Source organism: Sinocyclocheilus rhinocerous, unplaced genomic scaffold, assembly GCF_001515625.1.
Source record: "Sinocyclocheilus rhinocerous isolate Xijiao unplaced genomic scaffold, SAMN03320098_v1.1 scaffold1569, whole genome shotgun sequence".
NCBI lineage: Eukaryota > Metazoa > Chordata > Actinopteri > Cypriniformes > Cyprinidae > Sinocyclocheilus > Sinocyclocheilus rhinocerous.
This window is the reverse complement of record NW_015663506.1, coordinates 222135-249999: the sequence shown is the minus strand read 5'-3', so window position 1 is coordinate 249999 and position 27865 is coordinate 222135. Positions and strand designations below refer to the sequence as shown.

Below are 27865 nucleotides of genomic sequence, written 5' to 3'. Positions count from 1 at the left end.
TTGTATGATTTTTGTTTATTTTTAGCACTCAGTATTCCCGGACCTCCAGGTCCCCCTGGTCCACCAGGAATTCCTGGCACAGGATCTGGGGTGAGTGTGGGACATTGATGAAAGAAACTACTAATGGCGCGTATATGATTACACACCTGATACTTTATACTTTAATCATACCCATGGTTTTAAATGTGCCAGCAGGTGGCTTTCCTGAGGTCTTATGACATAATGATGGCTACAGCACGCAGACAGACTGAAGGTGCTTTGATTTACATTTTGGACAGAAACGATCTCTACCTCAGAGTTCGGGATGGTGTCAGACAAGTGATGGTATTGTGCTCATTTTTATTCACACCTTTTCATTTATTGCAAAAATATAAAAAATGCATTTCATACATAAAATACTTTGATAATGATTTTTATAATGATCATTTGTTGAAAAAAAAATTGTCTGCCAAATTAAAGTTAATGTTGTTGTATAACCAACATACAGATTTTGTTGTCATGTGACAAGTAAACCATAAAACAGGAAATTATATTTAAGTCATGACAGTTACAATGCATGACATCATAAATATCATGACTGTCAGGGTCAGTAAGTTCATTAAAAATATGTTATAATTGACATTTTTATGGCATGGCAGGATTTGTTCTGTTTGTCATATGAGATAACCCCGCAAAAATTTTATCTTATTTAATAATTGTAAATAAATAAAGAAATGTGTTTGAATGTGATGTGGGTTTTTTTGGAAAATAGAAAGATTCTTTCATTGCTGTAAGACAAGTCAACAACCAAACTGTTTTCTTGATGCCATCGGGGTGACGGTGACACTGGGGACTTGGGCCCGTCATCGCTGCTTGCAGCTATATTATTATTATTATATTATTTGGAAAGTAGTTACAGTATTTAAGAACACTCAAATGCACTCCAGGTGTAATAAAATGTTATAATTTTTTTTTTGTTGGTCACACCACTTGCCATTGTTAGAGCCGTTAAATCAAAATTATGGTATGATAATATAAAATGACATAAATTTTTTTGAATGCACATATTTCTAGGAACATTGTGTCTTAAACTAGATTTTTTTTCCCATTATTTTATGCATTATTATTTGTCATTACATTTATGCATTCTTATTTATCAAAACATTACAGTATAAGGATTTACTCTTTTTTTAACATGTCTTCTGAAATTTTAACACAGTTTTCCTTTTATTTGCAGCTTGGAGATTATAAACCCTTCTATGGAGGGCTGGTAAGCAGTGCGAATAAAGCTCTTTTTTATGCTTTAACATTCAAATAAGCACCCACAGTTTAATCAAAGGAGGTTGGAATTAGTGGATGTGCATAGCAATTCCTGAAGGTATGACTAGCTTGTTGGCTCTTCCTCAGGACAATGAAGTGGCAGCGGTCCAGCCGCCCCCCGTTGTTCACTATTCCCAAGACCACACAGCTAACAATGGAGCAGAGCAGATTTCTCCACCGCACCCGCCGATCGAGTTTCCAAGGAGGGAGCCAGAGAATAGAAACCCCAATGCACCTGACTCCCGTTACCCAGATCAACGATACCCACCCTACACCGATAACAAGTACACTGATCCTGTTCAACCACACAGATACCCTGTACAACCAGAGAGGAACCCCATCACTCCAGCCCGCCATCCCAGCCCCCCTGTCAATCAACCAGAAGGCCACGTCCACACTTCCGGACCAGGGGTTAGTTCCATCAACTTCATCGCAACATTCGCACAGGTCCCCTGTGTTTACTTCCTTTTTGACGCCATTTTCATTTTCTGTACAGTTGCATGTTATTGCCCTGAATTCTCCACAAGTGGGCAACATGAGAGGCATTCGTGGGGCAGACTTCCTGTGCTTCCAGCAGGCTCGCGCCGTGGGCCTGAAGGGAACATTCAGAGCCTTCCTGTCTTCCAAACTTCAGGATCTCTACAGTATCGTTCGCAAATCTGACAGAGAGACATTACCAATTGTTAACCTCAAGGTGTGTACTGTAGCAGTGTTTTTTTTTTTAGTATCAGTGAGATGCTATTTTGATTTTGAATTTGTTCTTGTAATTTCTTCTTTCATATTACTTTTAGTTAAATGTTTTGTCATTTTTATTCGTTTTTATGTACGTCTGTATAGTTTTATTATTTTAAATGTATTTTTATTATTTTTTTTATGGTTTTAGTAAACAAATAATAACCCCGTTGTATATTCCATTACTCATACAGATATGAATTCAAGGTATTTAAAGTAATAAAATTACAGTGATTTCTACGCTCTTTAAGGGTTGTTTTTAGGCAGAGCACATTGCCTAATATCCCTTTAACCACTGTAAAATCACTACAATCCATTTGCATTTATAAAGTGGAGTCAACAACATGATAAAAATTTATTAATATTAATAATAAAGTGTCAGATCAGATACTAAATCTAAAATATTATGTTTTTTTCCACTATGTAGAATTATTATTAGCCTAACACTGTCTGTCATGTTCTGTTGCAACACTAGGTTTTCAGCGAAAACCGTTTATCTTCGTTTTACATGAAAATATGTTTTTTTTTTTATCATGCAGCCCAGTTGAAAATTCATAATTCATAAATATATTTCAATGTTTTTGAAAAGTTCAACATGCCTTTTATGTTCTCTCAAGAAGCTTCCCTCATAAAACAAAAGCAAATGCTTTTTTTTTTCTTTCTCGGAGGGACACAAAAGTTTGCGAGTGAACAAAAAAACAACAACATTGAAATGTAATTATTATTATTTATTTTTTTTGCTTTTTCAGGCTTGTTGGATTATCTGTGTTGGCACTGACTGTTCATTTGATCTTTTGGATAATTTTGACAATTTTTCAAGACCAAACTTACCCAATGAGCTCACTAAATGATCTTAAATCTTTTCATGGCATTGATATTCTCCTCTGCAGGATCAAGTCCTTTTCAGAAGCTGGGAGTCTCTCTTCAGTGACTCAGAGAGCAGGATGAAGGACAATGCTCCTATCTACTCATTTGATGGCAGAGATGTCCTGCGGGACAGTGCCTGGTGAGTGCCAGTGGCTTTGGCTGATCCTGTGAACCCTTCAAACAGAGGCCTCAGCAGAGCATCCTGTCACTTTCCATTTTCCTTTAAAAACACTCAGAGAACTGGAGCTAGAGATGAATGCAATATAAAATATTGTTCTCTATCTATCTATCTATCTATCTGTCATTCTATCTATCTATCTATCTATCGTTCTATTTATCTGTCTATCGTTCTATCTATCTATAGTTCTATCAATCGTTCTGTCTATCTATAATTGTTCTAACATTCATTCTAACTACAGTATATAATTTTATCTATCATTCATTCTATCTTTATGTTGATTCTGTCACTCTATTCTAAATCTTTCAACGTTCAGTGCCCAAATTTTAGGCCGGTCCAATGATTGACTCTTCCTCAGAACTCATTGTAGCTGTCTGGTACTTTGTAAACAAAATGTAGTTTCCCAGTTGATGGATTAAAAACTTGTGCATCCTGATCCCACAGTCAGGCAATGCGATTTGACTTTGCAGTTTTGGAAAGATGTTCCTGCTTTTGAATGCAGTCTGAGGCTATCTTAAACCACCTAAATTGATTGTTTTTCTTCCTCTATCCTGTAGGCCAGAGAAGATGATCTGGCATGGGTCCAGTGGCAGGGGTCACAGGCAGACGGATAACTACTGTGAGACGTGGAGGGCCGGAGACCGTGCGGTGACAGGCTTGGCCTCATCTCTGCAGGCTGGCCAGCTCCTCCAGCAGACCTCCAGCAGCTGCTCCAGTTCCTACATCGTGCTGTGCATCGAGAACAGCTACATGACACAATCAAAGAAATAAAGCCGTCCTGAAGAGCCTTTGAACACTCGACACAACATTTTATACAGACCCAGTTTCGCTCCATGTCTGTATGTAACGAATGAAAAAAAAAAAAGAAAATGACACATTTTTTAAAAAAGAACTGAGTCTGCCTTAAGGAGAATTTGCCAGTCATCTGTTCCCTCACCGTAACGCCAAAGAGGCAGGTTGAACGTGAAGGTGTTTGCTCTCTCTCAGGGCATCGGCACATATTTTTCAGGGGTTTAAACCAGAGAAGTGAGGCCAACTGAGGCAGTGTTTTTAACTGTATCCATATAAAATTTTGTATATGAATTGTTTGTCATCTGTTCTTTTTTTTTGAAGATGTCTTAATTGGTATATTTAACCAATTTTAGCAATATTTTTTGTGTAACTTTTTTCACTTATTTGTCTGTACCGTTTCCATTTTCATCCAAGGTTTGTTGGATACTGAGGGGCAAACCTGACATCTTAGTTTTAGGATTTCAAAAAGAGAAAATATTTATTTTGCAATAAAGAGAGCTAAAATATGATTTGAAAGTAAACCATACTTTTTTTCCTATTTTAGTGAGCACTTTTACTTACTTCCACAGATAAAAGTGCAAGACTGAAATAGTTAACTGTAGCCACTCTCTCGAAAAAGAAGATGCTTTGAATAATTCAATACTTATCCCTCAAGAGTTTTTGTACAAAACAAATGTATTTTAAATACTTCTCTTGCATTTATGGGATCACTGTGTGTGTGTTTTTTTATTGTGATTAATGTGAAATTTCATATGGACATTCTTCTTAGTGTCATTGTTTTACACTTCTGGTTGATTCCAGAAGTTTTGATAAAGCAAAGTGAATGATTTAAGTAAAGAGGGGAAGCTGCAAGATTTTTGTAACAAATATTAATGTAAAAAATTCTGTTACTCAAAAATAGCGGTTACGTGTCCTATAATTCATTGGACATTTCAGAGGCTTTGGTTGCATTCGGTGCTTTTCACTGATGAAACAGCTGCTGACAGTGTTGTTTGGGAGAGACAGATGTGTTTTATGAAGACACTTTATCTTCTATCCATATGGAATTTCAGACACCTAATCCACTGTAGTGCTACTGATGTATTCAGTACAATCCTGTGGGTTTGTAGTCTTTTTTTTAACCAGTTTGTGCTGTACCATGTCTCAGAGGCACTGAATAAATGATTTTGTTTTTGTTTGCCACAGTAACTTTGGCACTAGTTCTTGTGTATCAAAATCTATTTTCTTAAAACCTGAACTGTCTACACATATCTTAGTCTGTGTTGTCTATTCATGCACAATATTAACATATCAGAAATTCATTCACAAGCCATTTCATATCATGAATGTGTTTACTGTTCACTGACTGATTACTAAAAAATAAAGGTACATTTTTCTTCTCCCAAGTATTAAGTATGTATTTTAGACATTAAATTCATAAAGGTTTTTACCTATTGTTTTCATTTGTGAGATTCCTGTTTCTCCACAATCATTAGATGTTTAAAAGAGTATTTCACCCAAAAATTGCTATTTACTGAAGTGATATATTCATCGAAACAAATATTTTGAAGAACTCACTGTCAGGTTAAGATTAAGTGACTTTTGGTATATATCCTTGCTTCTAGTTCACATAAAAGCCACCTTTGATCAGCGTAAGTGCTCTTCATTCTCAATGCTTGGAACTGTAAACTATGCGTTTCTACTAAATGCTGTTTAAGCACTGAAATACTCTCCGGCAAATGTCTTCTGTGCACCTATGGCCAAGGGCCCCAAAGTCCTGATTCATGCATGTCTCTAAATTGCACAGCGTGTCCCTTTGATGACATTGCAATCCCTCCTCAATGCCTATTGCACTGATTCTCTGTCCGCCTGAAGGGTTTTACAGCCTGTTCAATAGGATTTAGCAATGTGGCCTTGAGAGGGCCTCAAGGCACAAATCAGAGACTGCTGACAGCAAGCTGGTGAAGCGGCCCCTTTTGTATCTCAGGACTTAAAGGTCCTCTGCATGCATTTCGAGCAGGTGGACCAAGTCTGTGGTAAAATAACCCATGGCCATTTGAGAAAGCTGATTAAGTGAAAATTAAGCAAAATGGTGTGCCAAAAAATAACAAAAATGCTATGGAAATTGAGTACTGTTTAAAATGGTTTCAGATGGAGTATGGATCGTCACAGTGCAGGATGACAGCAGGAACGCTGCAGGAGTTCAGCAGGATGACTGTCTTTATGATTAACTATTGTTGTTTTTGTTGTGATCTGTACTGAAACAAAAGAAGACAAAGTTTTATTCTAAGGTAAACGTCCTTAAATGCACAAATCTTTTCCCAGAAACTTCCAGATGAGTAATGGGTGCAAATTGGGGTATATTTAACAGCAGCATATCCGTGCTACAGCAATAGGGGTACCCTCAGGGGAAATCCCAGGAAAGCAATTTAGATAAAAAAAGTGTAACTTTTTGTTATTAAGATCAAAGGCAAAAGTGGCTCAATTTAACTTAATATAAACTAATATAGAGTATAGGCTAGCAGTTCGTTTCATCTGTACGATTTCTACAATTAAAGTAACTTTTCGCCTCATCAGTCAAATCCTTAGTTTAGCACCAATTTCGATTCGGATTTGTCTGAAAGAGACGCTAAATCGTTGATGTTGAGGATTCATTCTGAATGGTAAATTAATAATTTAGACCATTCTGATTCAAAGGCTCAATATTAATTAAAAACATCCGACTCAAAAGAACAATTCGTTCACGAATCAGACATGCCGTCGGTGGTTAAATATAAAGCACCCTGTGTTATTTTTCTCCATCCCTTCAATCTTTATTTTGCCTTTTATATGGTTCTCATATTACGTTATCTAATTTGGAAAATGTAAAATTGATGGGCTACGGCAAGTCTGATAGTTATAGTGATGGACATTCAGACTTTGAACTAATCAGTAGGCCTAAACACTTGACCATGACGTAAACCAGAGGGAAGCCAGTGCACAACAGGTAAAAATATCATTCATACGATTCAGCAGAAAATCGGGAAAGCAGATGATTTGCCAAAACTGATTCTATAGGGTGAATTCACTGAACTACAGCAGCTCAGTCACGACAATAAGCAAGCGTCTTATTTCTTTCTGCTATTCAAAGCTACAATCGCGCGTGATTCACAGTTTCTCTCGGTCATGAATTTGTGTGAACACGTTTTTGCTGCCTCTGTGTAACCACACAATGTATTTGTAGCTTTGATGCGGCTTCTATACAATGTAGACAGGTGAATGTAACACTTCACACCAAGAACGATAACTATAAAGATAACGATAAATATATAGTTCTAAAAATCGTTCTCCGTATTAAAGAATAGCAGAATCCACACCACAACTATAACGATAAAGACAAAGAGAAACGATATCGTTGGTATCAATTTCAAAACGATTTTTCTCCAGCTGATGAACGATAAAAAAAATTGACAGCCAATCAGAATCAATCCTGCTGTAACGAGCTCGAGAAGTTAAAGCGGCAGACTAGCGTGCGCTTAGAATAAACAGACGATATCGCTCGCTGGTGTGGACGCTAATATCGGTATCTTTATAGTTATCGTCCTTGGTGTGAACGGTGCTTAACGCCCGTCGGCCTGTGCCATCTTCGTCATTTCTAATGGACCTACATCTCTCTTTTAGAAGGTTTGTCCAATATTCAGGTAATTTCTCCTCATTATGTATTAATCAATTTTTCTATTTCAAATACGTAATTCAAAACATGTTTTTATTTAGTAAAACTTTTATCTATCTATCTATCTATCTATCTTGTTTAAGTGTTTCTGGGCAATGTTTAAGCCTTTGTGTGTAAGCCTTTCTTCAATAGCCTTTCCTTTCTTTCTCCTCATTATGTATTAATACATTTTTCAATTTCAAATATGTAATTCAAAACATTTTTATTTATTTATTAAAACCTATCTATCTATCTATCTATCTTTAAGTGTTTCTGGTCAATGTGTAATTCTTTCTTCAATAGCATTTCCTTAGACTTTAAGGTATATGACTATACAGAAAAGTGAAAAGTAAACCTAAGAAATTCACTTGATTAAAATGTGACAACTAGTTTCCACAGTATGAAAATTACATTTATGTTTCTGAGTCGTCAGTTTCTGAGTCGTGACTCAGACTTTTTGATATACAGGCTTAAGCTTAAATTGAGTTGTATGGATAAATATATATTGTGCCTACATGTGATTTATTTTTATTTTTATGACACTAACTTTTTATGGATGAGTTTGACTGGATAGTAAGGGAGAAGCACCACCTCATGAAACTGGTTGATTTGCCAATCACTAATTCTTACACATCCATTTGTGTTATTTCATACTTTTGCTTTAATAGTATTCTAAAATGTGGAAAATTTCTGATCAAATAAAATCGAAATCATGCTTTTACTTCTAGTATATAAGCATAACAGTTAATACAGCACTGACGTATCCTAAATATAAGCCTTCATTTTTTTTATTCTTTGAAATCAGTTTTTTATACTGACCCCCCCCCCAAAAAGGGGTGACAGATCCAAAAGAGCTTGTTGCCCCCCTGTCGAGTGATATAGTGTCCACGTAAGTCTTTGGGACTGCAAACACGGGGAACAATCTGCAGCTGACTGCAATCTCTAGCGCTGGCACAGGAAATCTATATTTAGCAGCAAGTAAGTAATAACAAAGCGCATCCAAATGGTCTACAGACGGTAATGATACGAGAGCAGGACAAGATGTTGGCTTTAATTACATTGGTAGCGGAGGCAAAGCCATGTCTGTTAGATTTGCTGTGTTTATGCTTTCTTTGTGAGTCACTGAAATGAAGATGCTGTGCCACTGAGCGCTGTTGGTTTTATGGAGGTGGTTTATGCTGCCACTTCTTTTACTATCTTGCGCTCTCTTCTTTGCATATGAAGCTGCCAAAACGGTCAATGAGATGTCACAAGAATGGCTATGGAAATATGATAGCCCTCATTACTCAAAATTATACTGAGCAAAATATCGTCTTATTTGTTGCACTAACAATGAAATCATAGTCATTGCAATCTACAGACTGTCAAGGTTACTAAACCATATGAGTAGGACCCAAAATGAATGTTATGCCTCACTCATGCGTCAGTGGAGGTGATTTACAATCCATAGATATTTTTACCGACCATGAAAATGTTTTAAAAAGCATTAAAGGAGTCATATCATTAGGAATCAAAATTCCCTTATCTTTTGAGATAAAGAGTTGATTGTGCTATAAAAACGTACTGTAACTTTCAGAAGTTTTAGTTTTAGTATTTCCAATCCAATCATCTGATCATCTCATGTCACTTATGCCAGATAAAACAAAAACTAATGAGGGTCAAACTGCATTGCAACTGGAAAAACATGCCTCTGTTTACATTTTTGCAAAACTCCAAACACGTATTTATACGTACAATTCACTGCAGGTTCAGCTGAAATGACCACAAGTGGTAGTAAAGCACCAACAACTTTTATTCCTGTTCACACAAATTAATTACAGGGCAGATTATCAAATAACAAAGGCTTATTTATTTTCACATGGTTCCTTGCAGATGTTTTGACTTTAAAACATTTACCATAGTGCAGAATTTGTAACGTAATACATTTTGATGTTTTTGCATTACATAATCAGCTCTATTTGTATGGCTTTTCTTACTTTTGACTTAGTAAACTTGCTCGATAGCTCACCTGGTACAGCATTACACTTGCAATGCAGGGAGTCCTGCGAAACATGAGTCACGATAAAAAAAGCTCAGACTAATAGAACTTGTCGACGCAAGCTATAATGGCATGTTTTCTTCAATAAATGAGCTTTTATCTAACCTTTGTTTTCGCTAAAACTGTCAGTTAGGTTTAGTGTAGGTGGCACATTATTTTTAAACATGATAGAGCATTAATCTTGTAGAGCCACTCACTAGACATTTCATTTCTAAAATGCTCCGATATGTACAAAAATGAACATAACGAAACATTGCTTTTAGCACAACCAAGGCTATTTTTCTTTGAAAGTGTCGCAAAACGTACAAGAACCAATGTAACATCATTTTGCAGAAATGTCGCCACAGGCATGCTTCCCAAAGAGCCTGGGTTGGATTTATATGTTGCAATTCTTAAAAAATGTAACAGGCCAATAACCAATTATTCCGCTTTATTTAAAACTACAAAACCGCTATTTATTTCTGTTTGATGCCGACATATGTTTGTTTTTACTGCCAGTCACTGTTTAAAGACATCAAACCCCAGTATAATGACATCCACTTATAAGTGCCACACGTTATAAATCCTCTTGCCTAAGCGGTGCCCATCTCCCCTGCTAAGCATGACATTTAAAGCATGATTGTACTCCAGAATTAATGAATATTTGATGAGATATCTTTCTGAAATTGTAGATTTAGGTAGTGGTATGCCATGCTCTCAAAACCCCATTGTAAATGCGTTTATAATGAAACAGATCTGTGTCTCAGACTGAATGTAAATCACTGGGGCAGTAAGTGTGATGACAGCCTCGATATACAGGCTGAATAAATACTAGTTTTTTATAGTGATTGTGGATATTTACGCATCAAGCCATACATAAGCCATTATATCTTTTGTGCATCAATGAATTTACGTCTAAATCTCTGTTATTGCTGGTACAGCGCGGCAATGGTTTTGGCAGGTTTAGCGGTGGAAGTTAAGTGCTTTTTCCCCTCACTTCTTAGACCGGAGTTCACTTGTACCTTTCACTCTCGCGGCTCTCCACACACCAGTATCTCTGCAGCTGGAAAAATATTCGATGTGACATCTCCTCCTGTTGCTCATGCATTTTTTATGGGCCCTCCTCTCCCACCCAGTCCTCTTGGAGGAAGCCCTGCGCTCTGTAGCGTGCCACAGTCTATAGCACATTTCACTGTCGCTGTCAACTCGGTGTTTAAACTGTTTTACTTGTAAATACTGATACGCTGTTGTATGTGATGTCTGGGAGGGCTGTTTGCGAACACCTGCTGAATCATCATAGGGTTGTGCTTGCTCATTTTATGCATGTCGGCCCATGTTGTGATGCATGATATCGATAGGTGCATCGATTTCACCTCTGCACAAGATTCACTGAGCAGAAGTATACGTACTTTTCTGAGAAACCGAGAATGGCTCGGGAGCCCGACCCTGAAATAATGCCTGGTTGTTTGGACGGCAGCAGAATCGGGTGCTAAGAGAAGTTTCGCCACTTTGAGCACCACCTTGTCATCCTGAAAGTATATGGAGGTGCTTTCCTTGCGGTTGTTAATAGGACATTATTACATCTCTGTCCCCGCATCGGTCCTTCCTGCTGTGAAGGGGATAATGCTGGCCGATGTGCATTACATTCGTCATTCTAACAGTTCACCATTGATCATTTCTCAAGCCGAGACCTGAGCCAGAGTATTGATCTGGAGAACAGAAAAAAAGGTCTTGTGAAATGAGCTCTGTTCCAGGTCTATGATTTTGGTTTTATGCAGTGAAAGTGTGAGAAAAGTCAGAAATTAATTTCTTGATTAACAGGCAATATTTGCCACCCCAGACTTGATATTAAGGTGCATTTCTCTATATTTTTTTATATGAATATATTTAAATAAATATATCTAGATGTATATATTTAAAACCACTACAGTTCACAAGTTTTGAATTTTTATAGATTCTTTTAAAAATTGTTAGATTTTTTTTTCATATTAAGAAGTCTTAATTTTGTTGTTAAGAAGTCTTTTATGCTAACCATGACTGCATTTTTTTAACCAAAAATACAGTAAAACCAGTAATAGTGTCAAATATTATTACAGTAAAAAATATTTATTTTTATTTGAATATATTTTAAAATAAAAAAATTTCCTTTGATGGCAAAGCTGAATTTTTAGCAGCCATTAGTCTTCAGTGTCATCCTTCAGAAATCATTCTGATGTTCTTATTTGGTGCGCAAGAAACATTTCTTATTTTTGTCAGTTATTATTGTGTTGCTTTTTAATATTTGTGTGGAAACCATTATTTTTTTTCCAGCATTCTTTGATGAATAGAAAATTGGGGAAAAAAACAGCATTTATTTGAAATATTTATTTTAATAAAATATGTATTCATTTAAATCTTTAGTAACATTTTTAATGCCACTTTTGATTAAATTAATAATAATAAAAGTCTTTATTTTTATTCATTCAAACAACAAATAAACAAACAAAATTGTACCCCAAACTTTTGAACAGAAGTGAATGTATGTAATAGTATTTGATCAGTTCATTTAAAATGAAATCAATTTCAACTCGTAGAGTATGTGATAATATGCATAACCAGACCGAGAAATGCATATTAAGAACTGTCAGATGCCATAAATCAATGATGATAATAATAATAATGATTAAAAAACAACAGGAATTTATTATATTGTTTGGCCAACATTTTGAATTTGATTTAGAATTTTTAGTTTTTTCTTTACGTTTCTGACCCTGATTATGAATTTCGGGAGCGAAGCGCCAAGCCTGAAAGTGTCACTGCGTGATAATCATGCGCATTGATCACCGTGTTAAAAGTTCCTATTCCTTCTCCTTCTCTATACGCATCATTTCTGCCTGCTTAACATCATTGCACCTTTCCAAAGCCCATCCCGTGTAGCCTGTGCCTCTGCCAGTTCTGCAGTGGAGCATGCAGCGTTATTCTGCTAGGTTAAGTGCGGCACAATCTAATTACTCTAATGTCGGTTGCGGTCTTAAATCACACTTATTGGGTAAGTGCGCCTGTTTGTCTGTCCTTCAGAAGGGAAGCCGCTCTGCTCTGCTCTCGGACTAATTATTCCAACTGGATATGAGCAATTGCATTTATTGGCTAGGGCATTGCACCGGCTGCCTGCACTCCCATTCGTTGCCAGTGAAGTCTGCGTGCGATTGGGTCCTGGGAAGGAGTGGGAGGGGCGTTCTCTCTGTCCTCCCTGTGCTGGAGCGTGTGTGGATGTGAGCACTCTTTTCTCTCCTATTATTTGAGTGGCTGCAGGTACTGGTGTCTGCCTCTTTGCCTCTGTGCTAGAGGGATAAAGAGGGAAAGACAGAGGACTAGTGCTTCATATCCCCCCTCTGGCCTCCCCGTCTCCCTGCTCCCTGTCACTCCATCCTTCCTTCCTCCCTCCCGGACCACCCGTCAGCGGCTGGATCAACCCGCCCGGACCCTCCTCCCACAACCCCTTTGACTATCCTCACTTCACCGTCCCGTCTTGTGAACTGAGTGCAGGTAAGCCAGCACCTAGATGTGACTTTGTTGTGCTTTTTCCCCCGCTTCTCTACACTCTTTCCTCTTTGCATGTCATTTTGTCTCTGTTTCTCACACACACGCTCTTTCTCACGCACCCTCCCTCACTCTCTTTAGCTTTCAAGTTTTCCCCTCTGGCAGTTCCTCTCAGAGGGAAGCGTGCAAAGAGAGATGTGGGATTAGAATCTGTGAGGTCACCGTTTTCGAGCCCAAATTCAGTACTTTCCACTTCCTCTATCTAAGACTTTATCTGAAGCGGTGTAATGCCCACTGGCTATGGATACGCTGGAAAACCGTTGCTCCGCGTCACGAACCGAGTGTGTACTTTAGCTTCACACGCTTCCTCTGTGTTGTCCTTGACCCCTGCAGCAGTTTATTTTCTGTGTGTCAGAGTTGTTTAATGCTGAGGTGTTTAGAGGAAACTTACAGATGGTTTTCAGTTCTAGGATTACCCATGTCATGATGTAACTACAGGACTGACATATTCAAATAAGGTATTCATTGTTAATTCAGACATTTAATATGGTCAGAAACATACTTTGTGCACAATGCAAGTGCTTGTATTTTTTATTTTTTTTTTTGAAAAAAGTATTTTAGCATAATTTTTTGTATTTTTGAAAGGTATTTACAACAGGACTACAAATCTATAAAAGCGTAATCATTTTACATTTGTGACTCTGTTGTAAATACTTTTTAAACTTTTAAAAATACCAAAAAATGTTAAAAATTCGATTTTTTTCCTACCAGTCATCCATTTGCTATCTGATTTTTCCGAAAAAGTGTAAACATAGCACTTTTAACATTGCTCAGCCCAACATTTGTTCAGTTTTTGGCACCACGATCTGCTTATCTGACCAATAGTTTGAGGAAGCATTTATTAACATTCAGTGTTTGTTGAAATTAGTGGGACAGAAATGACTGTGCGTCCAAGTCCTCCTGGGAAGTTTGTATTTATGAGTTGGGAAGTTGTAATTACGATGTCAGGCACATTCAAATCACATTGATCGGAACAAGATGGCGACGTACCTTTTCTACAAAAAATACCGCATTGTTTTTTAACTCTACTTTTACAAAATGAAGAATGCATATCGGGTGTTTTTACTTCATTGAATATATGAAGGTGTTGTAAATGGAATTGTTATAAACAATAAATAAATATTCGTAATTGTACAAAACAATGATATTTTGTACATGAAACTTTATACACTTTAACAAATTTACCATCAACTACAGATTTTGAATTCATAGTCTGCCATTTTTCTCACTTTCACACCCCCAACTCAGAAACTCTGGGCTCAAAGAAAAATCGAGAGTTTCCCACTCGCAATTACAATTTTGTGCTGCCATTCACATGCTATCAACTCCTTAATACAGTCTATCCGACGTGACTGGAACGTGCCATTGCACTTTTTCATTTAACATGTATTTGCACAAATCTGTAAACCTTAGTATCAAAAAAGGGAGCTATTAAAAGCATAATTCTCATCAAATGAATATTCCGTCATCATTTACTCAACTTCACGTAATTTCAAACCTGTATGACTGACTTTCTACTGTAGAACTTGAAAGAAGATATTTTGAGAAATGTCTCAGTGTTTTATTTTTTTGTGTCCATACAGTGGAAGTCAGTGGTAACCAAAACTGTTTGGTTACCTATATTCTTCAAAGCATTTTCTTTTGTCCTTCACAGAAGAACATAAACGGGTCTTAAACGTCATGATGGTAATTAAATGACAGAATTTTCATTTTTGGGTGATATATCCCTTTAAACCATATTTTGAATCGATCAGAATAGAGAGATTACAAAGAGTTAATATATTTATAAGATTCTCTTATAAGAAACTATTGCTCCATCAAGACAGTTGTTGACCTGAAGGAGAAAACTGACCGTAGAAGTTTGGACTTGCATTCCAGGATGCACTGACGTGTGAAATCGAGTAGCTAGAAGCATTAGCGTTAATATACTTGCATATATTTCAGGTCTAAATCTACAGAGCACAGCAGACAAAAAACTGCTTAGGTCTTCATCCAGTTCAGTGCTTTGATGTGAATGGGTGCTGCGTGAGATTGAAGTGGTGCAAACATCAATACCGGCCCATGGTTTGACAGATCTCAAACTTGTCTTCTGCACTTTAGCAGTAAAGACGTTTCCAATCAATCTGATTAACGGCATTGCATCCCCGATGCTTGCTCTTTTTACAAGCACATTCTACCTGAACATATTCTCTTTATTAATCAGTTTTTAAATGTAGAGCAGAATTTTCTGGGGTTATTGAAAGCAACGGTTAGGTGAGTGAATTCTGAGAAGAACAGGTGTCTTAATTAACACCATTATTCCTTTGCTGCCTTGTTGGCCTATTTCCAACTGCGGAATAAAGAAGGAGTGATTGCTCAAACAATAAACGAATCTTCAACTAACACAGACGGAATAGCAGGGATGAAAAATGCTACCTTACTTTATTTAACTGAGCATTGATCTGTTTAGTTATATCCAGTTCTTGTAAAGCGGATTTCATCAAAAGTCTTCAGAGACAAACAGCATATCTTATGCTAATCGAGACATACATTCAACCTCCCATTTTTTTTTATTAGAAAACTATCGTAACTTGTTTCCTTTTAGAAGGACATTCAATGACGTTGCGCAGTGACTTTTTACAGTAGCTGCCCCTCATGTTTACTCTAAAACAACTCAGCGGCTTCATATTGCTGATTTTATATTGTTTCTAAACCATTGCACAAATAGAGGCACCTCCTGAGAAGTAAGACGTGCCTTAACGCTTGACTTATAAAGAACTGTGACTTTTAGATCTAGTAGGTTCTTGGATGTCGAAGTTGTTTCACTGACAGCTTGAGTGTTTTGAAATGTTCCTGTCAGGCAATCAGGATTTGCATTTTAGCATGGTGCCTTTTTTAGCTGTTCGCTTGTGGATTTATATTGGAAAGCTGTGCTTATCACGTAGTATGATTATAAATATGGGCAGATTCTTAAGCTAGAGTAAATTGGAAATGTCATCGATGAGGACTTATATCTCCTAAACCACTTTAGATTAGTTTCAGTTGCATATTTACCTCACTGTATATTTTCATCAGCGTGAAACAGATGCATGAAGTTTTAGGAAAAGCTATTACTTTCCAGACAAGTTCAATTATATTCTTTCTAACAAGACGTTTTTTTTTTTTTCCCGCTGACGCCCATGATCTCGAAGCAGCTGGTCTTTTTGTGCTTTGGCTGTTTTTTTTTTTTTCTCCGGATCTCATGCTGTCCTGGCTTCCGAGTTGCTGGTTCGGCAGAGTTGCAGTATCAAAAGGCCTCTGCCATTCCCTGGGCTTCCTCTCCATTCCCAACGTGCCAGGAAACTATGGGAGCCTGGATGTCACTTCGGACTGAGATCCAAACATGAATGCACATGTAAATGATTTCATTTCGACGTTACTTCAGTGCTTTCTGCAAGTAGGATGTGGAAAGAATCCAGCTCGTCTTTAGCTTCAGCCAGAAGAAGAACTGTATTAAATTTGGCTATAACTGATGCTCTGTGCTGACAGAGAGTTTGTGTTTTTTTTTCTCCCACCCATCCTCCATTCGGTCTGATTGGTACGCAGGTCTCCTCTGCATGGCCGTATAGTAAGTTAAAACGTCATGGCTGTGTCATAACTCATAAGCAAATGCGAAGTGTTGCCGAGGGCTGAAATTGAATGCTGCACATTTTCAAAGTTAAGGCCCGGAAAGAATTATGGCCTGTGAAATCCTGGGCCCTTTGTCTCTCCGCAAAGCCACTCTGCAGTGTAATTTAACCTGCCGATGGGCCGTGAGATCAATCAGGACCCAGGAAGCTGAGGGGGGTTGGGGAAGGAGTCGAACCGGCCCTGGACCCCCCGCTGCTGTCGTTCTTAATGCTTGACTGGATGGCGTGGCTATTTTTATTGTTTCCTGTGATGTAGTGGATCGGAGATGTTCTGGAAAAGGTTAGGGAAACATTGCAGGCTTGTCTGAATTTGTAGATCCGTGGGTCGTGTAAGCTTCTGATGCGGCTGGCTGTTTGATTAAGTCAGGTCATCCTGTTGTTAATCTGTCAGTGATCCAATTTAATCAGTCATGGCGTCCAAGCTATACATTGAATGCACATTTCTGTATGGCAGAGATAGAAATTCTAGTCTTGAGACTTGGACTCAAGTTGTGCTTGAGTTGTAAGATAATTGGCTTGAGATTCCACTTAGATTCAGGCAATCAACTTGATGCTTGAACTGGATTCCAAATACAAAATCCAGGGCTCAACAACAAGGATTTATTTTTCCTGTTGACCTACCACAGAGGAATGAGCTTTTTTCTTAGATATTTTCAGGAATCTTTGTTTATTTTTTTTTTAATGTTAAGCTTATTTTTATTGTTTCCAGTGATATAGTGGATATGTTCTGGAAAAGTTTAAGGAAACATTGCTTTTCCGAATTCACAGATCTGTGGGTCTACTGACTTGAGGTTTAAACCGAATTCCAAATACAAAATTCAGATCTCAACCATTTTTAGCAATCTATTTTTATATTTGCTAGAATTTATTTTTCCTCAATTGTTATTATTATTATTGGTAAAGTAATGAACAAAGGAACATTATTTTATTAAATATAATACATTTCATTATTTTTAATTACATTCAATTTAATAAAAACATAATATTTGATAAATTTTTAATCCTATTATTATAACCTTTGTGGTTAAATAATTATAAGAACAAATGAAAAAAAAAAAAAACTAAATTAATGTTATTATTATAGCTGGCCATCCTGCCACTCTAAAATATATTAAATTGATTATTCTTCAACAAGGTTTATAAAACTAAACTGTAGTTTAGAGAAGACTCTTCTTAACAGTTCTTGAGAGACCTGAAACTCAAACTGATTTGAGACTTGGTTTTTATTTCAATTTGCACAACATAATAAAAATCGAATGTTTTTCAACTAGGTTTATTAAACCAACCTGCACAGCTGTTACCAATGGGATTTAAGACTTTACTTGGACTCTGAATTAGAAACGTGTGAATATGCAAAATTGCTTGGCCTTCAAAAAGGTTTATGAAACCAACCTGTAGTAGAAAATTGTTCTGAAAGGATATTCGAGACTCGACTTGCACTTCACCTCAAAGACTTGAAACTCGACTTGGACTTTACGTCAGAGACTTGAGAAGATGTCTGCCGTATGGTGCCTGTGCATTGCAATGAATATAATGTGTCAGGATAAGTCTTAAAGAGACTTTGAAGCCTGTCTTATAGCGCTGTCTTGGCAGCGTGGCTGGATCTCAGCGTTTCTGTTTGATTAAAAGTGCACAGGAGTTTGTAGCACACGGTAGGTGCAAGAGAAGGGCTGACAGCTTAACCACTGATTATTCAAGCCTCTTAGGCTAAGCCATGGCACTCCAGTGATGAACGCCTTCTCCACTTCACATTCCTCGCCTTTTTTTTTTTTTACGTTGCTTTCTTGCTCCCTCCCTCTATCTCTCTTCCTCTCTTCCTTTCTCATTGAGCAGTGGGATCAGTAGCAGAGTGATTCATGCAGTGCCGATGCTTTATTTAGACATAATCCGCTGAGTGTCACTATGGCACGAGGCTTTGGTCAGGTTCTCCTACCATGCTCCTGCCTGCCTTCGTACCCAACCCCCAACAAGATGGGAGTGTGTCAGCGGGTCACATGGTGTGACGCGAGGAGACACCCAACCATGAATGATGCAGCGTTTTCTCAGCGGCCTCGCCCCTGTTATCGGATGGAGAGTGATCGGCGGCGGCGTTGTGAGGAGGAGAGAGAGGAAGACCGCTTCCGTGCAAATGCGTTCTAATAAAATCTACAGCCTCTGGAGCTTTTAGTAAAAGCTCTGCCTCATGTTCGGTGTCTGTTGATGCCCTCCCACCTGCTCCCTGGAAAGGCCTCCGTTCCAGAGTGCTGTGACCACGGAGATGGGCAGATTGAACCCAGCGGGGCGGGGTGTGAGGGGAAAGGTGTGACCTGCTGCTTGAAAAGTCTTTTTTAGCCACTGAAATGGACTCCTGAGTGACATTTACCGTCTTAAACCTGTAAACATCGGCCTTGTTTTGACTGCGGGTTCACCTTGGGTCTTTTTTTGTTGTTGTCGTCTGTTCAGGATAGCTCTTGGCTTGCCCCTCTCTATAACAAATATGCTTGCCTGACACACTTTCCTGAGCCAATGCCGTTCGCTCTTCCAAAGCATCTGCGCAGCTAAGTCAGCAGTAACGCTGCTGTGTTCTGGGGATGCACAGATTGAGGAAAGAGGCACGAGTTTCTGTGCGGTGTACTGGATGTAAATCTGGAAATCTGAATTCTGCGTCCTTATATTTGCCCTCAGGAGGATTTGGCTGATATATAAAATATTCACAATATAATTAAGATGATTATGCTGGCAATATTCTGTGAATTTCACTATAATTCTGATACATTTTTTACTCAAAGACTGCGTCATTAGACTAGTTTTGTGATCTTTCATTGATTGTGATGTTTTAATAGTGTCTAATTTGTCCAATTCAAAGATTCAAATTGGTGCCATCACTCAAAAATGTTCCTGTGAGGCATTTTTCATTATTAAAATGTAGAAATGTAGGTAAAGTGTGTGTGTATATGCCTAAAGATACCACTCATAATGTGGGGTTCGAAATATGTTTTTTTTTTAGGAATCTTTTGTTTTCACAAATTTTGTTTTCAAAAAATTTACATAAATACAGTAAAAATGTTACTATTGTGTAATAATATCACCATTTAAAATAAATGTTTTCTATTTTAATATATTTAACAATGGAATTTATTCCTGTGATGCCAAAGTTGACTTTTCATTAGCCATTAATCAAGTCTTCATCGTCACATGATCCTTCGGAAATCATTCTAACATTGCTTATTATTTTTGTGGAAATTGTGATGGATTTTTTTTTTCCAGGATTCTTTGAATAATAGAAAGGTCAAAAGACTAGAATTTATTTAAAATCTGAATCTTTTGTTTACAATAGAAATGTATTTTTATTGTCATTTTTTTGTGTTTGTGGACAAAAGCCATTTATGTAATCAACGTACAGTAAAACCATTAATACTGTGAAATATTATTAGAATTTAAAATAAATACAGTAAAAACTTGCATATTTTGTAAAATATTAGCCTATTGCAATTTAAAATACCTTTTTTCTGTTTTAATGTATTTATAATTAAATTTTTATATATTCTTTGTTGAATATAAAGTGCAAAAGATTCACATTTATTTGAATTTTTTTTTTTTTGTGACAATGTTAAATATTTTTTTGATAAATTGAATGCATCCTTGCTAAATGAAATGATTAATTTCTTTAAAAAACTTGACTCCAGCCTTTTGAACGATAGTGTATATGCATGTCCGAGTAAATACTTTTTGATCATATTTCTGTTGAATTTATTCCTGGGATGCCAACGTTGACTTTTCAGTAGCCATTAGTCAAGTCTTCAATGTCACACGATCCTTCAGAATGCTGATTTGGTGTTGCTTAATATTTTTGTGGAAATTGTGTTCGATTTTCTTCAGGATTCTTTGATTAATAGAAAGGTCAAAAGACCAGAATTTATTTAAAATTTGAATATATATTTTTAAACAATATAAATGTATTTTTAATAATTTTTGATCAATTTAGTGCATTGTTGCCTAATAGAGGTATTCATTTCTTTAAAAAAAAAAGAATGGTAATGTGCGTGTAGATAAATAATTAATTAATTAAAATTTGTTTTAAATTACCTCTGCTGTACAAAAACGTTATGTTTTATACATAGACACACAAAACACGCACTATTATTACTTTTATGATTAATTACATTTCTCTTCTTGCTTAAAAAATATGAAGTTTTTACTGGCCAGTCTTACCCATCAGTAAAGAAAAAATGCTGTGTTTTTTTTGGCCAAATATTGAACTTATGTTTTTTTCTGAACTAACTGAAATGGTTAAACAAAATACTGTTGGTTAGCAAGTATTAAGAAGATACTTATTAGGTAGGCATTTCTCTTGTTTTGTGAATAAAGGCTTAGTCAATATACCCTTACATACTGCTTTGTCATTGTTAAGATCAGTGTAGAGCTAATATTGATTCTTTATGCTATGCTCCACATTACTGTAGAAGACAATAATGATCTGAAATAAGAGGAAGACTTAACAAATAGAGTAGTTGGAATAGGGCCATGTAATACTGTTGACACATTAAACCCATATACTGTATAATCTGCAATGTATGCGTTTTCTGTGTGACGACTGCCGGAAACCAGATGAGCAGGATTTCATCCATAGTACAAGATATTAACTTAAAGTATGGCCGATGCATAAGTCATTTAAGTGTAATGTAATTAACGGGATCTGTTTGATTTCTGACATTTTTTTTCAACAGCACATCACAAGTTGAGGCTCAATCTGCTTCCTGCAGGAAAATCTGAGCCGCAGATTAGTTAGCGCTGTGATTTCTCCCACGAGGTTGAGGGATTTGATCTATCGGCTAATTCCCCTCAGTCTTAACTCGATGAGAACTGTCTGTGACATCACAACGCTATCCCTCACTTCAATAATACCTCAGCAGCGAAGGTAAAGCACATGATATCGCTATCTGTTCTTCTCTGGAGGGGGGAGGTACAGAGCTGTGGAGATATTCAAATGTGCCTTTGAATGCCTTTGAATTTCTGCTGGAGCCTTTTGGCTGGATTAAGACTTAAAAGCCTTTAAAGGAGAACCCCTCCAATCATAAAGGTGTGAAAGTGTCAAGCGTTTGGCAAAACATTTCTGCACGTCTCCCTTACTGTCTATTTTAAAAGCTAATTTGCAGTCTTTCACATTTCTATGTGTTAACCGAACACATTTGAATAGTTGTAGGTAGATCATACACTATGTGCAGACTTAACATATCCTGCATATACAAAGTTTGGGGGCTGCGGGTTTTTTTTTTTTTTTTTAAGTCTCTAATGCTCACCAAGGCTGCATTTATGTAATCAAAATACTGTAAAACCATTCATATTGTGAAATTTTATTAGACTTTAAAATAAATACAGTAAAACATAAATAACGTTTTTCTGTTTTCATTTATTTATAATTCATTTTTATAGATTCTTTGAATATAAAGTGCAAAAGATTATTTGAAATGAATTTTTTTGTGACAATGTAAAACTTTTTAACTGTCACTTTTGATCGTGACTGGTGACTGGTGACAAAAGGCTGTCAAGCTCCAGAAATGAAGAAAATAAATGAATAAATAAATAAAATAAAAAACAAATGATTAAAATAAAAAACAAATAATTAAAATAAATACATAAATCTAGAACATTTTAATATTTTATATATGTATGCACACACACACACACACACACACACACACACACATGTTGTGTTTCCATGTTTTATGGGGACATTCCATAGGCGTAATGGTTTTTATACTGTACAAACTGTATGTGCTATTGCCCTACACCAACCCTACCCCTAAACCTACCCCTTACAGGAAACTTTGTGCATTTTTACTTTCTCAAAAAAACTCATTCTGTATGATTTATAAGCTTGTTTCCTCATGGGGACCTCAAAAATGTCCCCACAAGGTCAAAATTTGCTAGTATTACTATCCTTGTGGGGACATGTGGTAATTAAGAATTTCCAATCAACAGAAAATGTTACAAATCTGCCTGGAAGAGGACGTGTATCTATATCATCCTAATGCACGGTGAGGAGGAGAGTTTGAGAGGCTAAAGACTCTCCAAGGACCACAGCTGGAGAATTAGAGAAAATAGTTGAGTCGGCATCTTTGATTCTATCAAATACCAACAGATAAAAAATCAAAAAGTGACTAACTCTGTTAGAAATCTTATAATAGGCCATGTTTGGATCTTCCAACTGGACAATAATCCAAAAACAAACCTTAAAAACAACACAAAAATGGGTCACTGGGCACAAAACCAAGCTTCTGCTATGGCCATTCCAGTTCCCTGAGCTGAACCCAACAGAAAATGAGTGGTGAACTGAAGAGGATCAGCATCATGGAGCTGGGAATCTGAAGGGTCTGGAGAGATTCTGGTTGAAGGAATTGTCTCTGATCTTTTGTCAGGTGCTCTCTAACCTCATCAGGCATTATAGGAGAAATCTCAGAGCTGTTATTATGCTAAATGGAGGTTTCAAAAAGCATTGAATAAAAGGGTGCCGTTAATTGTGTCCAATGTGGATTAGAGAAAAAAATTTGTCATAATGACATTTCCCCCCATTTTAAATTCTTATTCTCCAATGAAAGGTTAGATTTATGTGAATTTTTAAAATAAAAGATCAAAATGATTAACAATGCAGATTTATTTTGACCACGACTGTATATACGTATATACACCTTGAGAAGTGTGTGTGTGTGTGTGTGTGTGTGTGTGTATGTGTATGTGTGTGTGTGTGTGTGTGTGTGTGTGTGTGTGTGTGTGTGTATATGTGTGTATATATATATACTGTATATATCACTGACCTGATAAAAGTATATGTGTATATATCACATACATAAATGTATTTATGTATGTGTACACATTTAACATGTACAAATAAGATTAAAGTTGTAGGACATTTGTGAATAGTGACTTATTTTGGTGTCTCCCACATATAAATCTATCATATGGCTTCATGAGACATGCAATATAGCATGTGATTCATCCAGTGTATACTAGTTTTATTGTGCTTTTATGGTATTTTTTTTTTTGTCAGTTTTAGAGCTTGACAACCCCCATTCACTTTCATTGTATGGAAAACCACAGTGTGAAAACAACATCCCGCCAAACATCTGCTTCTGTGTTTGACAGAAGAAAGAAAACAATACAGGTTTGAAACAACCCAGGGGTGAGTGTTTGATCGTTTATGAACTATTCCTTTACAAATTAAAGGCCCAAGTGATTGCAGTGTTTATAAAGCTATGCCATATGGATTTCAACGAAACAAGCATGTCAGTTTGTGTTGCTGCAATGACATAATTAATCAGCTGTAGTCAAATGCAGTAATATTAACTGAATGAGATCCACATTTAAGCATTTGAACTTTTCAGTTCAGCTGTCAATGATCAATAACCATAATCAAGAACACTAATAAGTAATGTTTTGCGGTGTGGGCGGCCACTTCCTTCTAGGAGCGTCAAAATTTTTTTTCGAATTTCGAATATTCGTTGAATTAAAAAAATAAATAAAATCCACATTCGAATGCAAATACGTTGCATTCGATTTTTAGGTCTACGTCAGCCATCAGGCAGCCTTATCAGTGGTGCACGAAATGCGACAACGATGTAAGTGTCATTGCATTTTAATGCTCTTGTTAGCCTATCCAGTTGAACCCACTAGATCCGCATAGGCTAAAAACGCTGATACGTTGTTCATTCAATATATTGCGGAAAACGAGAGTTATGCCTTTTAAATTCGAATATAATTCGAATTTTGATAATATTTATGTAGAAAATTCGAATTTAGTTTTTCAGTCATTTTGACAGCCCTACTTCCTTCATCCTCTGTGTTATACCGCAGTATTTTATAGGCTCTTGGCCTGAGTCCTTAGCTTTGCCCTTTCACAGATTGTGCGAGCGACTTCAGAAGAACCCCACCCATATGTTAAGAACACACACACTGTGAAGGGTATTATGGGACAACTGTCTCCCTCAGGCATAGATACCCAGGTGGATTAGGGGCTTCTGGGGGACTGAATCTTGTCTGAGGCTCAGCACAAACCGCAATATACAAAAGCCGCTCAGCGCAAAAGGGGTCAATTAAAGGATATCTATGAAATGCCATTAGCTCTCAATTAATTCCAAGGGAATATAAGTATAATGACTCGTCTGGGTAATACGCATGTGTCCGGATAGCTGATACAGCTATTGAAAACTGGTGCACAAGCCTTTTATCTTACTTGCATGTAGAGCAAAGCACATTGAGAGGGGTGAGGAAAGAGTCCATTTGTGTGGATGTGAGCGTGATTTTGGCCATTTTAATATTAAATTAATCCTTTTAACTCGGTTACATTATTTTCTGACTTTGCATACTGAAATATCCATTAATTTGTTAAATGTGTTGTAGTATTTACACTACTATTAAAGAGTTTTTTTTAATGCTTTTGAAAGAAGTCTCTTAAGCTCACCAAAGCTTGTATTTTTTTTAAATATAGTAAAAACAGTAATATTGTGAAATAGTATTACAATTTAAAATAACTGTTTTGTACTTTAATATGTGTTAAAGTTTTATTTATTCTTATTATATTAAAGCAAAGCAGCCATCACTCCAGTTTTTAGTGTCATATGATGCTTCAAAATTAATCTTTCTAATATAATGAATTGCTGCTCAAGAAACATTTCTAATTAATATAATTGTAGAAAACCTGCTTAATTTTTTGTGGAAACTACAATTCATTTTCCAGGATTCTATCAATAAAAAGTTTAAAATAACGGCTTATTTGAATTGTACTTTTTGTAACAATGCAAAAGTATTTACTGACGCTTCTAATTTATTTAATGTGTCTTTTCTGAATAAAACTATTAATATTTTTCCAAAAAAAAACCTGACCACAAATTTTTGAATGGTAGTGTGTATTAACAACAAAAAAAAGTTATTGTTTCAGGAATTAATGGTTTCAGTAGGTATTCTTGTAGCATTGAAGTCCTCACTTAATTTTTCTTTAGGTTTAGATTAGGTTGTCACACTTGTAAATCTCTGAAGAATACATTTATACCTTAGTTTTGATGCCTTTAGAGATTTGGTAATTTGTCGAGACAGTTTCCTAATTAATTTCATGTTTCTATTTGTTGTGCTGAACAAATTATGGCTGAACGTTGAAGCCCTGTGCAAATATACTGGCATGTACCACCATGTTTGTGTCAAATATTTAATCATTTATATAATCAATCATGTTTTTCAACAATAATAAGGTTGCTCTAGATTACTGACAGACCGTACATTGTCTGATATGATAAAAGTCAGAATAATGCTTGTAATTCAGTAGTAAATGACAGTTTAAGAGAATTTAAAAATATGTAGCTGGCATGTACATAAATTTAAACATTACAAGTCAAGTCGCAAGTATACTCGGGTAGGGCAATATATACTATATAGCAAATCTCACCAGCTTGATTGTTTATATCATTGCAAAATGTAAATTATATTATTGCCCAGCTCTTACACGCCAGTTTTGTACTTTTTTCTTGAATGTTACATCACTTGGCATATTTAAAGTTATTAGATTAAAAAACAAAATTGAATTTGTTATCAGTGCTTCATAAGTGAAACCAGCATGAATGCATTTTTAGGTGCCTTTATTTTTCATTTACCCACACAATAAGTCTCTTGTTTACTGAATCTTACAGTTATAATACCTTGAAAGTCATTTGTGTGAACAGTAGCGATATCGTATTCTAGATTTGTGACTCAAGGCATGATTATGCAATAATATCTGCATTTTGAACAGGTTTGTATGGCAGAGAATGAAAAGAGGTGGCAAAGTCGTACAAGCTGGTGTTGATGAAATGCTTTTAAAGGTTCCTCGATAAGCTCCTTTGCTGGGTGTTTGTGTGTAAGTGACAGACTCTCACAGCCCTGTCAGACTGTTTCTGCACATAAGCAGTTCTCCTAACATTATGCTTACTGCTTCTTGACTTGTTTTGTTCCTGTGTAATCCCTCCGCACTTTGTCGGCTCCATTCGCTGTGCTCGGGCTGCTGAAACTGCAGCTCGCTTTTAAACCTTGCTTAACTTTTCAAACCGACTTTCAAAGCACCTTGTCATGAGAAAGCAAACCACCGAACTCTCTCACACATCACGCTTGCATTATTTTCATTGCTGGTCAAAAAAACGCTTTCATCAGTGTTTTCTTTATTGCACGGTGACATACACTTAGCAACGATTTTAATATTTCTGGGAGAATATACACTTGATGTAGAGCTGCACGATATTGGAAAAACTCGCATTGCGATATTTTTTTTTCTGTAATATATATTGCGATATGAAAAAAAATCAGATGACTTCAATAGCTCTATTTGGGAAAAAAAAATCAATGATTGGGGTGATTTTGTAGGCGGTTAAATCAGTATAGGAAATAAACAAATTACAAGCATAGATAAATAACAGAACAAAGATACAAATGAAATAAACAGTGCTTTATATTTTTCAGGTAAGTCTAACAGTGTTCAGGTACAGAAATTAATAATCAAATGTAAAATAACACTGTATATATATATATATATACGCGACGCGACAAAATACAATGAACCCATTATAATCAGTGAGGTTGTATGTTTACACTGGATGCGGCGCGACACGACAATAGGTTGTTTGCAATCACGTGATTCTGATGACGCGCGAAATGCAGCTGGAGGGCAGAAAGTGATTTTTCTCCATAGAAATCACTAGCAGAAACTCAAAATGCCAGTGTTTTGCGTTGTTTATGGATGCTCAAATCGGACAAACCGAGAAACCACAAGGAGCTTTTATCGTGTACAAAAATGTGTTGCTCATAAGGGGGGAAAATTCAAGAATTTGACTGAAAAACGCTGGAAAAAGTGGCTTGTAAACCTGCGTCTGTGGTCGGGAGGAGCGAAGCCGAATAATGCTCGTTTGTGCAAATGGTTAATATAAGATAATAATATATAAAAATATTCATAAAGAAATATATAAATAGATACAGGGTGACACTGTCAGAATTCACTGAATGCAAAACGCCACACATAGACACGATGTAAATAAGTTATTGTTTGCAGTTCACGGAATCGTGAGATTGCGATAAATTGAAGCGAGTGA

At 36.5% G+C, this 27865-nt stretch overlaps 1 protein-coding gene and 1 pseudogene across 12 annotated transcripts in view; both read left to right on the top strand.

Annotated features, from left to right (window-relative positions):
- LOC107728911 (collagen alpha-1(XVIII) chain-like) overlaps window positions 1–5118 on the top strand; it is an 82224-nt pseudogene extending 77106 nt beyond the window's left edge.
- Window positions 5119–12814: 7696 nt separating this feature from the next.
- Window positions 12815–27865, top strand: part of pcbp3 (poly(rC) binding protein 3) — a 69536-nt gene continuing 54485 nt past the window's right edge. For 5 of the 12 annotated variants that reach the window (XM_016539241.1, XM_016539233.1, XM_016539235.1 and 2 more), the window contains exon 1: window positions 12817–13080. The gene's annotated coding sequence lies outside the window, so the exon portion shown is untranslated. Of the gene's footprint in view, window positions 13081–27865 lie in introns of all 12 variants that reach the window. The other 7 variants (XM_016539228.1, XM_016539231.1, XM_016539232.1 and 4 more) reach the window with 3 other exon arrangements.